This window comes from Vespa velutina, chromosome 10, assembly GCF_912470025.1.
Source record: "Vespa velutina chromosome 10, iVesVel2.1, whole genome shotgun sequence".
Lineage (NCBI taxonomy): Eukaryota > Metazoa > Arthropoda > Insecta > Hymenoptera > Vespidae > Vespa > Vespa velutina.
This window is the reverse complement of record NC_062197.1, coordinates 4,552,684-4,565,840: the sequence shown is the minus strand read 5'-3', so window position 1 is coordinate 4,565,840 and position 13,157 is coordinate 4,552,684. Positions and strand designations below refer to the sequence as shown.

The 13,157-nt window shown below is 35.3% G+C and overlaps 1 protein-coding gene across 1 annotated transcript in view; it reads left to right on the top strand.

Moving 5' to 3' along the window:
• Positions 1–6,758: 6,758 nt before the first annotated feature.
• Positions 6,759–13,157, top strand: part of LOC124952461 (transcription factor Sox-19b) — a 59,431-nt gene continuing 53,032 nt past the window's right edge. The window contains exon 1 of the mRNA XM_047502376.1: positions 6,759–7,184. The gene's annotated coding sequence lies outside the window, so the exon portion shown is untranslated. The remainder of the gene's footprint in view (positions 7,185–13,157) is intronic.

The following is a 13,157-nucleotide window of genomic DNA, read 5'->3' as shown; positions in this document are numbered from 1 at the left end:
ATGTCGAAAACAACGTTACGAAACACATTTCTCTCTCTCTCTCTCTCTCTCTATCTTTTTCTCTCTGTTCTCTTAACGATAATAAACTCGCTAATAAAGAAAAAAAACATATTCATAACTTCGCCGTATTCAGAATTCCTAGAAACGATAAGATTGTTCTTGGAATACCAAATAGAAAGTAAATACATATATATATATACATATGTGTACGTATGTAAATATTGTACGTATAAATATTCTTTCAATGTTATATCCGATATGACATCTTAGACTAAGTAAGATGTTTTAGATACAAACCAAATGACCTTTTTCTTTTTTTCTTAACAACCTTCAAAAGGTGTGTTTCATTCTTCTTAACACAAAAATTCTTTCCGATCTTAAGATTGGAATAAAAGCGTGATAGACGAAACGTTTCCCAATGTTCGAAGCTTCGAGCCAAACAATACGTGGATCTATGGGATAAATCGTAGCCGTATTTGAAGGGGGAACGATATCGATCGATCGCAATCTCTCTCTCTCTCTCTCTCTCTCTCTCTCTCTCTCTCTTTCTTTCTGCTTCTATCTTTTCTTTCGAACGAGCTACGTTTTTTTCTCGCGTCGGAGGCGTTGCTCCGATATCCAAAGGACGAAAATAAAAGATCGTCTTGAGACACACTGTGAAAAGAGACACGCTTTTGTATTCTACTTATACTTGGAGATATATAATAGTATATACCTGGCATTGTGGCGAAGAGTAGACGTGCCGCTCCTGACACCCACCCCCGCCACCTTCCCCACCTCTTCTTTCTCTTCTTTCTCTCTCTCCCCCTCCCTTTCTCTCTCTCTCTCTCTCTCTCTCTCTCTCTCTCTCTTTCTCTCTCTTTCTCTCTGTCGCTTCTCTTTTGTTTTGTCAATGATTTCACTCCTTCGCGGGACACCTCCGCCGCTGCAAGATAAGCCGACGAGAGAGAGAATACATGGGGCTCCTCCTCGTCTCCTCCAAACGGACGACAGTATCGCGATCTCGTATCTCTCTTTTGGCTATGAAAAAGAAGAGACTTGTTTTTTTTTCTCTCTTTCTTTTTTTTTCTGTTTTCTTTTTTTCTTCTTCTTCTTCTTCTTATTAAGCCAATGTCACTTCCTATTACGAATTAATGTCATATCTTCTTTTGGTCAGGACCAAATTTCTATGGATAATTTTTAAAAAGCAACGAAAGAAAGAACGAACGAATGAATGGAAAAAGAAAAAAGAAAGAAAGAAAAAGAAAAGAAAAAAAAAAAAAAAGAAAAAGGGAAGAAGAGAAAAGAACGAGTAAAATTTGTCGTAAAACTATAAAGAGTTAGTATTGTACAATCATGTCGTATGTGTTTAACGATAATCATTTTATCCTCGAGGCAGTTTAAATATACATATATATATATATATATATATATATATATATATATATATGTCTTCTTTCTTTTTCTTTTCTCAAAGCCCCTCTCCACGTCTCTTAACTCCCGCCACGTAACTGTTCTAGCTCCGAAAAGAATTTTATGATGCTACGATGTATCCACTTCTTGGAGGTAATAATATAGGCAACGTCCTTGCCTATGAATACGACTTTTTTTGTGACCGATACACGATACTTTGGTTGGGCAAACGAGAAGGATCGTCGAGAGCAGTGGACCGTGGATCCCAAGGAAGGAGTAAGCGAGACGTTCTGCCACCGAATGAGTCCCGCTCGTGCAAGCACCTTTTCAAACTGATTGGAACGGAAAGGGAGTGGAATAGGAGGGAGCCTCTGTTATATAGGGAGCTAGCCGCTTCTCCGCGGCAGACCTTACCAAGATACTCTGCAGGAGAGGGTTGGATACCTAGAAAACCCCTTTCTACGATCAAAGCGAGATAACATCTCGATACATTGTCCTGGCTCATCTCGAGCACCGGCTACTCTTCTCTCTCTCTCTCTTTTTTCCTATATTCTTTCTACCATCCGCATTTTGATATTCTTTGACCATGAACATGAGGACTGGTCGACTCAAGCATCTATTAAGATTCTCTAGAAGGAGAGAAAGAAAGAAAAGAAAAAAAAATATATATATATATATACTTGTGTATGTATGTATATTACGCGATATGAAAAAAGTCTTCGTCTACCGTGAGAACGATTTTAATATATTTCCCATTGTCATCTCATTTGGAAATAATGAAATTATCTACCTACCTACCTACTTATGTACAGTAATATATATATATATATATATATATATATAATATCGGATCGATTACCAATTTAATGGTAGATAAAATCGTAAAATACCAAGATCGATAATTATTCAAGAAGCCGTAATTCCTTCTTAGAATTGTATAATAATCTAGCCAGATGGTTTTACTTTGTACTCTGATCTATCTTCGTTCATCCGTAATTTTTGGCAAAAACTTGAAGGTTTCGCCTTTTCTTCCTTTTTCCATCCTCTTAGCCTACGAAAGAATGGGATACCCTTCCGTGGCGAAATGGAATAACAACTTTTCTATTACGTGCACCCTTCCGTATACTTATGTTTCCAAAACATTCAATATATTGCGCTCGAACGAACGCATAGACTGTTGCTATTCTTTTCTTTCCTTTTCTTTTTTCTTTTCCTTTTTTTCTTTCTTTTTTTATTATTGTAAATAATACCTATTTTTTCTTCTTCTCTATGCAGGATTATATCCGGTAGGTACACTATACAATCATGCATACATCCATCTGACGAGAAGGGTCTATCTTTTTATCTATCTTTCTATCTATCTATCTATCTATCTATATATATATACATATTATATGTGTATATATATATATATATATACATATCTTTTGTTATTTTCCCGCCAGACAGAGATACATACAGTTCGTAGGTATCGAACAGTCGATTGGCAGGCGTGAAGAATTTCGCACAATAAACTACCCGAAAATACTGTTGATCGGCTCGCGCCCATAATGGACGACAAACGAGATATCCTGCTGAATCAGCCATTATTCATCTTCCCGTGGCTGAAATCATCCGACGGATTCACCATTCCTGTCGTTTCATTACCTTACTCCACGAATTTTTCGAAAAGAAAAATCTTCGCACGAATAAGACTCCAATAGCTTTTCTTGACGTCTCATTTCGTTCACGCGTATATATATATATATATATATATATATATATATATATATATATAAATTTATTCGATTATTTGTAATATTGAAATATTTCGTGAGAAAATATATCTCGTATATATACATATACATACGTATATAACATATAGTTATATTACATAAAGAGAATTTCTATCGGAAGTTTAGTTAATAATGTAAACTTTCTCACGATATAACTATAAAACTGTTTGTGTAAGTTCATTATTCAATACACACGATTGGTAATAATCGATGAAACAACTTTGATTTTGTTGTCACGTAATCTGACGTTAAGTGATGTTACGCGTTTGGTAGCTTATATTACTTGTCACGTGTAGAACGAGTTGGTGACTCGTTACAACAGATTGTAATTTTTAAACAGCCTCCGGAATTCGCATCCTTCTTCATCGTGTGAGTTAGCTAGCGAGCGGGTGTGAAACACGAACGAAACTCTCTCTCTCTCTTTCTCTCCCTATCTCTCCCTATCTTTCTCTCTCTCTCTCTCTCTCTCTCTCTCTCTCTCTCTCTCTCTCTCTGTCTGTCTTTCTTTCTTTCTTTCTTTCTTTCTACACCAACACGCTCGGTCACAGGACCATACATTCCGATGTCCGAGGTAATATGCAGTTGGACGGGTTCCCGGCTCGGCTTTTCTATTTTTACACGCACCGGCAGCATCACCGCCACCTTCGACATCATACCTAAGGACCATTCGTTCCTTTCAAAATCACTGCATTTTCTATCCCTCGAAGATACAATCACATTGATAATCATAGATAGAATATACATAGAGATTTAGAGAGAGAGAGAGAGAGAGAGAGAGAGAGAGGGTGAAGAAAAGAAAAAAGAAAAGTAAAGAAAAGAAAAACAAATCGAAATCAATTTTAATATTATTATTGAAATGTATGTACATGAAAGTGTGTTTAATGAAATTAAAATAAAACGATTACATCGTCATCCATAAATTTATTCCTTTGCTGTCGTTTGATTCGTTTCAACATACTTGATATATAATGATTTAAAAAATATTAATTATTCTTCTCGAATGGAATCGATCGAATTTGAATTAACGAAATCACGATTGGTAATCCATTTGATTTCGGATAATAAATTTAATCCTTTCATCGTGAGTGATCAATATAAATCTAAATTTCACTTTAGATTAGTTCAATCGTTTGTTCGTAATTCGATTTTATATCGTTGTTACATTTGGAAATAAATTTTTGTTTATTTAATTTTAATATATCTTATATTCAATAATTTATTATTAATATATCTTATATATAATAATCTTAATCGCACATATACGAGCGATACTTTTATATGGTTTATTCTATGGTTTGTTGGTCAATCCGTCCAATTGCTTTTGATATCGTTAGAATAACATTGTTCAACCTCGAACGAGATAGAGAAAACGTGAGAATAATAGCAAATACTCTTCACGTTCCTAAAACTAAATTAATATCTGCGTATGTGTATATATACATATATATATATATATATATATATATATATATATATATATATAAATATATAATAGAACGGTATAAGTCTACTTAATGGTGAATTATTTTCAACATTTTTATATAATTTTAAATAATAATAGGTAAATGTATGTATTTAATCTTTTCCATTGAAACTCGGCATTTACGTGACAACAGTACTTAATAATACACATGGTTATATATGTGTATATATACACACACACAGCAGACACGCACACGCACGCACATATATATATATATATATATATATATATATATATATATATAAGAAATTAAAATCAGAAAAATATTCTGATCAAAATTAGCCGGACAAAAAAAAAAGAAAAGGAAGAAATTAAGAAAACAATTATAATAAAATAAATAATTAATAGATCCATTCCTTTTCTTTATCTGATAAATAAATTTCACATTTGTTAGACATTTCGAAAGTAAACATATGAAAGTACTTGATTCAAGAGGAAGGACATTTTGGTCAACATATAGGGATCTTGGAAGGTCAGGATCATACTCACGTTCTCGGCTCGTCCTTTTCTTTCTAGTCGAAGGGCCGTAGACAATGACGGTCGACATAGCGACGTCCGTCTCTAACGTGCGGCCATATAATAATACGTTAACCGTTAAGCTGACTGTCTTTCTCTCTCATTCTCTTTTTCTTTCTATCTTTCTTTCTTTCTTTCTTTCTTTCTTTCTTTCTTTCTTTTTCTCTCGCACGGGGTCTGTGTGGTCCGCCATTGAGTCTTAACTCTTTGATGCATCGTGCACATATTCATTCGGTCTCGCGTCTCACAATGCCCATAGTGTCCATACACGAGCATTGTGCGATCCTCGCGCCGAGCGTTAAACTCCCCGATGTACTCTCTTTCTCTCTCTCTCTCTCTCTCTCTCTCTCTCTCTCAACACACGCACACACACATACACACACACACGCAGTATACATAGAAACACTCATACGTATAGAAGAAACAAGATATTTGTTCCTCGTGCCGGTTCGCGAACGAATAATACCGTACCTCGCGCAATAACTCACTCGCGAGTAAAACATAAGCAGTTTATCGGACCGACGGCGATTTCTCTGGATTATATCTATTATACTTTATTGGAATTTCTAAGCTAACGAAAAAGAAAACGTAAAGATATTAGAAGGAGTCGATCGAGAAGAAAGTAGGTGAACGAGTTTGTTAATTAGGTCAACGATTTCGAAATATTTATATACATATGCATGTAGATAAAGTCAAATGTTAGTATCGATATAAATCCAATAGGCTGATATAAATTATCGAAAAGAACGAATAAATTATTTTGTCATTCTTTATCATGATTTATAATTAATAATTTATATTTTATATGTAAGACGAAAGTCCGCTTATTTTTCTTTTTTTTCTTCTTCTTCTTCTTCTTCTTTTTTTTTTTTCTTTTTCCTTTTTTTTTCTTTTTTTTTTTTTTTTTTCTTTTTTCATACTGCGTTGAAAATATATCCAATCATTTAATATGTTTCGTAACATTTTAATTCTTGGAACTTCGGACATTATTATTTATAAACATAACTCTCGTTTATAAGAGTTTAAGATCATTTTCTAACATCCGATAATATCAAATTGAAAATTTATATCTCACTTATGTATATTTCAGATGATACGAGTGAGAAGATTTTTAAAAAGTTAAATTAAAAATATAAAAATATAAAGAATCGAAGAGAAACGTGTAAAATGTCATACGGCTATAATATTACGTATTTATCTTATAATTTATTATTTCGTAATGTTGTGCGAGCGTAAAGTATAAAAAAAAAAAAAAAAGAAAAAAGAAAAAAGAAAAAAAAATGATATAAGTTCGGTCGATATAAGATTGTAAACACTTTTATTATGAAATGTCACCTCGAAACGTAATAACGCAAACGACCGAAGAAAAACATTTACGTTATATTCTCTTCGTAACATATATATCTCTACAAGGATAATGATTTGTCTTTCAGTTGTCTTGATACTTTCCGAGAGTGATATTCGAAATCAACGTATAAATAATCATAAAATATTATCGTTATGCCAAAAGCAAAGAAAAATATTCATATTAATTTCTTAAAGAGATTTCTTACTCGTTTATAAAATTCATTTAGAAAAATTGTTTATCTATAATTTCGCATACTTATATATATATATATAGGTACTGTTGAAAATTATATATATATATAATATCGTGTAATAATGTACGATAATCACTTTTATCGATAATGTTATTCCATCTATGTTGGAACCTCGACTTATTATTATTCTTTCGAGAAGTGTAACGTGAATTAACGAGGCCGTGTAAAGGGAACGAAGAGAAAAGTACAACGTGATGAGGACAATGACGTTCTAGGACGGCGATGAAAAATGACCGACAACGCGTTTTTTTCTGGCAAAAGAGTAGAACAAGGAAGATAAGGAGGAGGAGGAGGAGGAGGAGGAGGAGAAGAAGTGGAAGAAGGAAAAATTCTACGGCAACACCGGACATGATTTTCCGGACATTAACGATGCAGAGTTCCGGATCATCGAGCGGTTGTTCGAACAGCAACCCCCACGTAAGAGAGGACTACCCACAAAGGGCTAGAGCACTGTTTCCAATTTAGACAAACTCGTTCGAATAATAGTAAATTCATCGAGTCATTTCCGGACTCTACATGTTCTCCCTCCCTTTCTCTCTCTCTCTCTCTCTCTCTCTCTCTTTCTCTTTCTCTCACTTTGTCTATCTGTCTATCTCTTTCTTTCTTCCTCTATATGTTAGAAAATCGTTTGGCCTTAGCATTACGTCGAAAACTGCCATTTCATCGGCCGAATCGACAACCTATCGCAAAATGACATCTTGAGTTAATTAATGAACAGCGTTGTTCGTACGAAGCCTTAGAAAAGCTAAAGTATTAATCGTTGAAAACGCAAGTTACAAAGTTATATTCCCGTGCTCTTTCAGACGAGCGTCATTTACCATCCTACTTTTTTTTTCCTTCTTTCCTTCTTCCTTTCTTCCTTTCTTCCTTTCTTTCTTTTTTTCCTTTTTCTTTTTCTTCCTCCATTATCCAAAGATAATGTCAGAAATACCGACTGTCTCTCATTTCAGAATTTACAGTACCTTTATGACGGCCCTTTAGAAATTTTTACGAGCGTTTATCTGTGTTACGTCGTATCCAAACGAATGTGTGAAAACGTCGCTACGAGATAATAACGAACGTAAAAAAGTCCAGCGCAAAAGAAGAAGAAAAAAGAAAGAAAGAAAGAGAGAGAGAGAGAGAGAGAGAGAGAGAGAGAGAAAAGAAACGAAGAAAAATCTCACATTGGGATCTTTCTTACGGTAGGGAGGATCTTTCGATCGTTACGTAAAATATTCGGGCGAGGAGAACAAAAAAAAAAAAAAGGATAAAAAAATATAAATAAATAAATAAATAAAAAAAAAAAAAAAAAAAGAAGAAATAAAATAAAAAGATAAAGAAGAGATTTGCATCAAATCTCTTGATTTTAACAGGTGTCCGTCTTACCAATCGTTACACCGGGGTATCTCATTCTTATTAGACTCTTAGCGATCGTAAATCGTTGAATTCGGCTGCGGTCAAGCTGCACGGCTAATTTTATCCACAGTTTACAAGCACTTCCATCGCTATAAATGACTGTTACGACTGTCATCTCATTTTCAATAACGGGTCGCAGTTAAAACGCAACGACGTAGGGTTGGACTTTTGTTCATCGCCCGGTATATTTCCGAACGAGTAATTTTTCTCTATAGCCAGCACGAGGTGGATCTTAATCCTCGCGAACGAGAAATAAGGAAGAGAGAGAGAGAGAGAGAGAGAGAGAGAGAGAGAGAAAGAAAGAAAGGATAGATAGATAGATAGATAGAAAGAAAGAAAGAAATAAAGGACGTAAAGAAACCGGACGCGGTCACGTCGGTTTTTCGACGTGTTTCGGACAACACGCGTACGGTTTGGCGCGTTCCCAAAGCACCGCGTCGGTTCGTTCTTCTTTTCCACTTCGTCCTTTTCACCCCTTCGCGATTTCACCCCGATTCTAATGCAAATCGGGGTCAGTTATGGCGATACCCCCATTGCCAAGCCGTATACCCATTGAAATAACATTAATCTAGTGTGGCACTGAGCACGCCACACGGCTGCCACGTTCGATTATTCCTTACACTCTTCTTCAGGACCTACAAGAAAGTCCTACGTTCGATGAATAGAAAAGTCCTTCTACCTACTCTCATTCCATCTTCCTCCTTTCTTTTTCTTCATCTTCGTCGACTTCAACGTCGCGAACGTCGTTGCTTCGTCGTATCTTTTGAAAAAAAAAAACCTCTCTCTTTTTTTTTAAAAGAGCGAGATAGATAGAGAGAGAGAGAGAGAGAGAGGGAGAGAAAGAGAGAGAGAGAGAAAAGGAGAGTTACTCTTGAAAGAAAATTACGAAGAATCTAGGAAAGCTAATTGTCTTCATGTTAAAGAAAATCAAGTGAAAATGTCATAGACGTGTTGTAGATCCTGCCGTCGGGCAAACGCGTGACGATATGCGGTGAAACAGCTAAGTGGAATTTATTGCACTCTCAACGGTCCGCAACACTTTTGTTGAACACGTTATATGTGGACCCGCGAGCGTATATAGCAGGTTTGCATATCCCTCTCTTTCTTTCTTTCGTAACATCGATGCATCTGCGTGTCAGTGGGTTTTGTACGTGTTTGTATTTAGTCAGAGAGAGAGAGAGAGAGAGAGGGAGAGAGAGAGAGAGAGAACGTTCGCTCTCGCTCGATGATTTACGTGCTTTCCGTTAGAATTCGTGGCGGACCATAAAACCGAATTAATCGTTCCGAAAAGGTCCCTTTTCTAGCGAAGCGCAGCTACTATTGCGAATAAAAAATAAAAATTGAAAAACAAAAAAACAAAAAAAAATATATATATATATATATATATAAAAAGAAAATAAAAAAATAAGAAAGGTTCATTCTCTTTCTTGTATTTTTATTCTGATCTTTCTTCGTTCGTTCGTTCGTTCCTTCTCTCTTTCTCTCTCTCCCTCTCTCCTTCTTTATTTCTTTCTTTATTTCTTACATTTTTTTTATTTTTCTCTCCTTCTTTCTCTCTCCGGTCAAAAAGCATCGCTAAAATTTATGCCCGACTCGTTCGTCCACCTAGCACCTTTATAATTTTCTCAAAGCGCAACCTCATTTTCAGCTTATTCGTGGGTCGCACAAAGAGACGCTTAGGAATGCCACGTTTCCTGCATAAAAGAATATATTACGTCTCGGAGAAGGTTCGAAGCGCAACAACGTGTGCGATTTAAAAAGTGGACTGGCAACGAACGACAGAGCAACGAATTATTTTCTACTTTCTCGGAAGCGATTATTTAAATGGATGTGAACCGTTTAGAAAGCTTCGGTTAAAAACTATTAAAAAAAAAAAAAAAAAGAAAAAAAAAAAAAAAAAAAAAGAAAAAAAAAAAAAGGAAAAAAAAAGAAAAAAAAGAAAAAAAAAAAAAAGAGAAACAAGAAAAAAAGGGGGGGGGGGAAAGAGAATATAGAATATTGCGATCGTTGAGAGTCCTCGACGAAAGATAAATTCTAAGAGGTGTACCTAACGTTTTAAAGGGATCGAGGGAGAAGTAAAATATTTTTTTCTCTTCTTTCTCTCTCTCTCTCTCTCTCTCTCTCTCTCTGAATAATACAAAAATGTGTTCGTTCTTTCTTCTGTTTTTTTTCTTTTTTTTTTTTTTTTTTTTTTTTTTTTTCATTCGAAGGGGTTAGTCGCCGTTAGTTTCACCATGTTTCGAAAGGGTGAGATTATTTTCTTTTCTTTTCTTTTCTTTTCTTTTTTTCCCTTTTTTTTTTTTTCTTCTTCGAGAAAGCACGTAACTTCACGAAACTCACCTGCCTTGATCTTGAAGTGACCGTTGCGAAATTGAACAATTCGGTAAATCCAATTCGAGAAGGGGTTCAAGTTAAGGTGAAAGAATTTTTCACAGGGGTCCAAAAGCCAATAAACTACCCTTTTATCTCGAAAAGAAAAAAGTCATGAGAAATATTTCATAAAAAAAAAAAAAAAAAAAAAATGAAAAAGGAAAAAAGAAAAAAGAAAAAAAAAAGGAAGAAGGAGAAAGAAAGAAAAAAAGAAAACGTACGTAGCGTTTCCGCGTGAGAAAAAATTAAAGATCATCGTATAACCGTATAGTCAAGAAGAGTGAGAGATATAAGTCGTCGCGAAATAAAACTCGAAACTGATTTGTCGGATTGTATACTCGTTTTAAAACGTTACGAGCCGATTATTAATTGTCGAATCATTTTTCTTCGATATCTGATAAGGAATCGGAAGAATGTAGATCGAAGTTTAAAAAATTGGAAAATCGAGTTTAATATACGTAAATATAAATAAGAGTATAAATATATTCTGTCTGTCTCTCTCTCTCTCTCTCTCTCTCTCTCTCTCTCTCTCTCTCTCTCTCTCTCTCTCTCTCTCTCTCTATCTCTTCTCTTTGGAGTTTGTTGAGAAAGGCCGATTCGTAATGCGCGATACGTTTCACGCTCCTTTGCATAATACGAATCTTATAGGGGGCATAACGTACGCGGCGCCATATACGCGCCGGTGTATTATACGTGCCTGCGGCGTGTATATAACGTGTAAGAAACGTCTCGGCCTGAAATATCACGCCTCGACTATTTTCAATGGGATCTTGGCTCATAGTTTACGATCTTACGCCGGTAAGGACTCTTTTTCTTTCAGGATACCCGATAGTGGAACGTTCCCTTTTGTAATATGGCCCTTTCCTAGCACCACCAAACTATTTCACTTTCGACTCTTCAAGGTATTAAAGGGTTTTACGAGCTTCGAAAAGGGTAAGCGATAGAGCTAGAACGAAAAGTCGAAAAGCACTTTCTCTTCGTGGGTAATTACTTATCTATGATCGTGAATTCTTAATCGTATTGAACCTTCAAAGATATTTCTTATGAATGATTACGACGATAATAAAATACAAATCTGTTCGATATCGTTTCATTGGATACATTTAATTAGAAATAGAAATAGAAATAGAAATAAAAATAAAAATAAAAATAAAAATATATATATATATAAAAAAAAAAAGAAAAATAAATGTAAATGATAATTGTCGTCATTCTATCGTAATAAAAATTAAAACGCTCCTATCCAAGAGCCCGATGATGATCGTTCCGCCATTGTGATGGTCTCGTTCGTGCAATTTGCCATATACCGATGAAGGGTGAAAAAATAAGTTATCTCGTATAAGAGCTCTTCTCTCGCAAGCCGACGACGACAATAATGGATCGGTACTTTCCCGTTTCGGCATTATATGGAAGAGAGGCGCACCACTCGAACGTGGTCCATTGATAAGAACTACAATCGGGGATTCCATTAGAAGGTATCGGCTATGTAGAAAGAGGGAGAGAGAGAAAGAGAGAGAGAGAGAGAGAGAGAGAGAGAGAGAGAGATTGAAAAAAGGGAGAGGGTTGCTATTGGCGAATTCGGACACGGGCTATCCATTACGAATCTACCGGTGGAATTCTGTCCTATCAATCTTTGCGCGAGAGCCGTGTTCATTCGTTCCTCTTCCTCCTTCTCATTCGATCAAATATTCGTCGGACGTTCGTTCGATGTGTCCGAAGGCACGAATCAAGCGTTAATGCATACCTACCTACCTACCTACCTACCATCGACGGCCAAGTGCCAAGGGAGAAATTAATAGTCATCCCTGCTCACCTTCTTTCTCACGTATACGCTTTCACGTTCCTCTAGCAATGTCCAGTCCACGCTGACGAGTGGAAAAATAACGTTTCGAGTTCAGCGAACGAAGGGAGTGTTGGATGGACGAAATAATAAAAAAAAAAAAAAAAAAGAAAAAAAAACGAAAAAAAAACGGAAAAAAAAACAAAAAAAAAAAGAAAGGAACAAAAAATAGAAAAACGAGAGGAAGAAGAAACGGTCTCCTCGCGAGAGCGTGCGGTGATAGTACGTAAAAGGATTCGATGTGTGGAACTTAATTTGTTAATTCGTTTTTAAACAAAAATGAATTATAATTCGTCTATAATAACTTACTTAAAAGTTGCAATTCGAACGATTTTAGGAGTTCGAAAGAAAAACTTTAGAGATTAGACATGGTACTTCTCAAGGTAATAGAGAAAAGGAAAACTTCATCTCTTACTGAAAAGCTTTCACATCGATTCGACACGGACGTCGTTAACGAGCCGGACCACTGCTGGACCAAGAAAATCGTCAGAGTCATCCCTCAGTTTTCTTTTTCTCTTTATTTTTCTTCTTTTCTTTTTACTATCTCTTCTTTCTCTTTTCTTTTTATTCTTTTTTCTCCTCCTTTTTTCTTTCTTTTTAATGGAAAAGTTGCTGCAACGTTAAGCGTAGTAACCGAAGGACGAAAGGGACGTTTCGTTAAGGGATAAAAGAAATAAAAATCAAAAAAAAAAAAAAAAGAAAAGAAAAGAAAAGAAAAGAGAAAATAAAAGAAAAGCACAAAGAAAGAAGAAGAAGAGAAATGAGAAAATAAAAAGGAAGAAAAA